The sequence below is a fragment of the Pteropus vampyrus genome, unplaced genomic scaffold (assembly GCF_000151845.1).
Source record: "Pteropus vampyrus isolate Shadow unplaced genomic scaffold, Pvam_2.0 Scaffold304, whole genome shotgun sequence".
Classification (NCBI taxonomy): Eukaryota; Metazoa; Chordata; class Mammalia; order Chiroptera; family Pteropodidae; genus Pteropus; species Pteropus vampyrus.
This window is the reverse complement of record NW_011889085.1, coordinates 392252-396860: the sequence shown is the minus strand read 5'-3', so window position 1 is coordinate 396860 and position 4609 is coordinate 392252. Positions and strand designations below refer to the sequence as shown.

Genomic DNA, 4609 nt, shown 5'->3' with positions numbered 1-4609 from the left:
GGACTAGGAATACTGACGCTGCCACGTGAAAGACACTAACAAGATGACGTAGGTAAAAGAGACTCGTGAAGTACACTGTTCCTGGACATGAGAGGCGTCAGCATTTGCACACAGCTGACCAGACACGGACACGGACTGTGACCGGTGTGATCACTAAGTTACCCTGGGTTAAGCGGGCACTCAGACAAATCAGCTGTTTTTTATAATGTGCTTTAGACTTGGATGAGAGTGCGTTTCGAAGTGAGTTAAAAATTAGAAGGAAAAAACACCTTCTAAAAGGTTTTTCAAAATGTCTCTCTACTGCGATAAGACTTTTTTTAAGCAAGTATCTTTCCAAACTCACATATTCACATTTCTTTTCCAACTAGAGAAAGAATCTGGCTAGGAGGCCGTGACGGTGTAGATAAGAACACGGCCAGACCGCAGACCCGCGCGCGCCCCCGCCGTGAGGTCCCGCACTGAGGGCGGCCGAGGCCCCTGGGGGGCGGACTCTGCACGCCAGCTGCCTCTGAGCACCAGGGAGGCTCCTGCTGTCTGGGTGGCTGCGTAGTTACACACACCAAACAGAAACTTCCAAAAAATAAGTGCTATGTGTTAAGAAAACGGGCCACTCTTCCGAGCATGTATTAGGTAGTCATCTAGGCATTAATTTAGGAAATATCACTGCTCGTTTGTGACTTGTTTTTAAGTGGTCTTCCAGTCACATCACCTGTCGGCCTTTCTGCACCGTTACAGCCTTCCCTCTACTTTGCCCAAAGTTTCAAGTTTCTGGCTCATGCTGCTTGAATCCCTATGGATACCAGACAGCAACCTTTCTCCAGAAAAGAAAGCAGGAAGTTCTAATGACAATACACTCCAAAACGTTTCTGCCAAATGTTCAAACATGAGGATGCAAGTACCTTGCAGTCCCGTGGGTTGTTAAACATGTCACCCACGTGATTTCTTCTCTCTAGAGCTTAGATTCTGAGACAAGAACGAAGCCGATGCGTCTCTGCTCAGTCGTCTCGAAAGAACTTTCTCCCGGAGTTCGGCACTGCTTATTACTTCTTGGATCACTAAAATAGACTCAAGTTTCCTTAAGCAACAGATGTAAAAAGAGTCCCTAAGAGACGATGGAAACAATGCAGCTCCAGCACTGGGGCTTCTTTCAGTGCAGCACGCCTAAGACTGCTCTGCGAGGCGGCGCTGTGCCGAGCACCAGGGGCGGTAACGGAAAAGCACGAGACGCTCTCCGCTCTGAAGAGGCTCAGGACAGAGAGATGAGCCTTTTAGCTCAAACAGTCAGGGACCGACACGGCGAGGACTTTTTAAGTCAGGCTGCGCAGCGGAACAACAGTTCACAAAGCCCTCGAGACCCCTCGCGACCGTCTTCTCAGAAGAGCGGGCCAGGCTGTGCCTGGGCCTAACACTGGCTTCCAAGACACGAGAACGCGGTCCGTGCTGTCAACCCCGCTCTCTGGTCGATGACGGCCTGTGGGTCACCAGACGAGGCTGTCAGCGCAGTTCTCCAAAGGCGGCGCTAACCGTCCATATCTGACCAGACCTTCTTGCTGTGCTGCCGCAGGATCAGGAATGACAGGCACGGCTCCGACGCGGCACGCGGACCGGAGCACAAGCAGGGGACTGCCGGCCGCGGGGCCGTCTCCTCCGCTTCCCCCGCCACAGCAAGACCCTGTGACTTAACCCAGGCCACACGCATGGCACTGCTGACGAACAGCTCAGAAGAGACCGACGCGGCCGGACCTGCGAGTACAGAAAGTGCTCACAGAGAGAGGGGGGCATTTCTGAGGCAGGCCCAGGAGACAGCTCCGGTCCTCGCTGTGTGTGTGACACTCTGTAGGTATCTGACACAGATGAGAAGGCAAGTTAGGTGTCTCCTTTTGATCTGAGGGACAGGTACCGAAAGCAGAAAATATGCCAGAAATTAAAAGTGTTCCCGAAGTGGCGTCCATCTCATTTGAAAAAGAAGTATCAGGCGGGAGTGGAGCTGGCATGTCGGCATCGGAGAGACCCGACTTTTAGTGGGCAACTGCCCCAGAAGATGAAAAGGGCCTCTCGGGGTACCGGTGGACCAGAGGGCGGCACCACACCTCGGAGTGCACTGGAGTTCTAGGAAAAGTGACCCCACTCTGCCTCCTTTGCCCCCAGCGCCGGCCCCCCGCTCCGGACTCAGCTTACCACCTTAGCTGGGGCTTTCGCTCCTGCCGCCTGCTTCTGTCCCGCGCTCCGGAAGCCAGGCTTTAGCTGGCTTTATGGCCTTTAGCCCGCCCCTCCCTCCCTGAATACACTAGCGCAGGAAAGCATTAAGAAAAAAATATACATTCAACTTTATGGGATTTTTTTCTTATGAATGCATCAGTTATACCATCAGAGTGACCTGGAAGTTTGAGAACGAGTTATTTCCCAGCAAGCCCTGCTCCAAACCACACCAGAGCGAGTCAAGCGGGGAGAAAGAGGCAGCACCGACAGGCGCGCAAGCCGTGAACACCTGGAACGACACGGCGACGCTGGGTGCGGGCGAAACCTGAAGGAAGTCAGAACAGGAGAGCGTGAGCTCGGCCAGGACACGGGGCAGGGGCGCTGCGGTCGCCCATGGGCGCCTCTGCCGGTGGCTCAACCACAGAGAGGGAGAAGGTGCAGCAGTGGGGTGGGAGGGAGGGCACATCCGGGAAAGAGCTGGTTTAGCAGATGACAAACCGCGAAACAGTCCACGCTCCTCCTACTTTAGATATCAAAATACTTGTTAAATACACGTCCAATTACAGAATAAAATAATGCAGCCGCTTATTGGCTCTGTCATGTCTACTTTATACTAAGCAAAGCCTCGGGCTTCAGAATCTCTATATTTCTTAGTTTCCAATACAACCATACAGTACCAATTGCAATAATTTCTGTCCATGGAATTAAGAACCTAAGTGGGAGAAAAAGTCTACAATCTTCTGCACGAGAAATGCTGCCACTCACCTTTCTGATGAAACTGTTAGCGTATTCTACATCGAAAAATTGAAGAAAAAACAAGCATGAGGTCATTACTACTCTTCTTTCCATTCTAGCAGGAACAGAAAGGACAATCCAGGATTTAAGAACCAAATTCCTGTCCCAGGACATAGATTATAGTCACCATGATAAAATTAACTCCTTACCCCACTGTTAAAACAAGAAAAAATGCAAAAAGATGTCTCTAACTACTGTTTTCTCATTAGGTTCAAGTTCGTCCTTGCTTCTCCTTAATACGTAAGACCGAGATGGGACAAATCAGTAATCAAGAAACGAAAAATCCAAACCGAACGTGAGCGCCCTGGCAGTTTCCCCGCGTGAGGAAGACCGCTAACTAATAAGAAATAGCTTTCACAAACACGAGAAACGTAAAGCACGTATTTTTAAAAGTACCATCCATCTTCCTTTGTAAAATGCTGTCCCTTTAAAGCTAGGAATATTTTCTGTAAAAAATACTTCTCTTTCTTAGAAAGACATCACTAACCGTGACTTCAACACATGGCTTGACAATTGCAACTGCGAATATATACCCAACTCTTTGGATCGAATAGAAAACCTGGCCCGAACCTCGGAGGAGTCCTGGGCCAGATGCGAATGGAACGCGTTTCTGCGGTAACCCCACGGCGTGCACCTTCAGCGCACTCGCCTTCACATCCGCCAAGCCTCCCCTCCGCAGCGCTGGGTCCCACTTGCAGAAGTTTATTCTTTTCTTCCACTTCAAACATGACTGTGTCAACAGTAAAGCACACACTTAGTTCTCATGAGCCGGGCCCGCTGGAGCCTTGCGGAGACCCTGCTCCCAGCCGCCCCCTGCTGCTGAAAGCCAGCGGGAGGCCGGTGCAGCGCAGAAACGACAGACAGACCTCGAGAACAGGCCGAGCACTGGGAAGTCTACGAAAAGGCAGACATCGTGAGCCGCGTCACCGAAGTCTTCCAAATCTCCCAGCACATTCGATCCATGACCAAAACCATGGAACGCTTCCCTAACCTTCAAACGTGACAGTTCTCTGGTCCTGAAATTCTGGGCTCCTAGGTATTGAAACCTCAGGAAAGGAACTGAGTTTCCTGAGCGTTTCAGTAGCGAGCGCTGACAACCAGAGAATGAACTGCTTACTCCGTGGTTAGTGTGTGCTTATCTATAACCCCGGCCCTGCTACATTCTTCGAAAAAGGAAAAGGAAAAGCCCGGGCCCAGACCGTGGAGGCGTTCGAGCTCGTGTGTCCCTGGCTTGACACGCAGCACACCCACACACGCGTATGGCAGCTCTACGGACCACAGGTTTGCATTTAATGGGAAAGAGACAGCACGAAAACAGCTACACGTTTTCTGCACGATCTACTCCACAACGTGCAGGGGCTGTGTACACACGTACACTCGCACAGCCTGCCGGGTGGCTGACACGTCCTCCCCAGCAGGAGTGTCAGGACCCCGACTTCTCCACAGCCGATGGGCATCCCACCACCGGCCTCCCAGAAACGTGCCCGTTTCCCCTCCTCCTTGGCTCATGCACAGGGGTGACAAAGCCAGCAAGGAGCATATCGTTCCTCGGTACCAACTGCCCGCCTGACCTCAGCTCCATGCTGACCTGAGCGGCCCGGCCCCGTGGGGCCAC

At 51.9% G+C, this 4609-nt stretch overlaps 1 protein-coding gene and 1 pseudogene across 2 annotated transcripts in view; both read right to left on the bottom strand.

Moving 5' to 3' along the window:
- ATF6 (activating transcription factor 6) overlaps positions 1 to 4609 on the bottom strand; it is a 94261-nt gene that overhangs the window by 41941 nt on the left and 47711 nt on the right. The window lies entirely within an intron of this gene.
- The window catches only part of LOC105303415, a 17127-nt pseudogene that overhangs the window by 11311 nt on the left and 1207 nt on the right, over positions 1 to 4609 (bottom strand).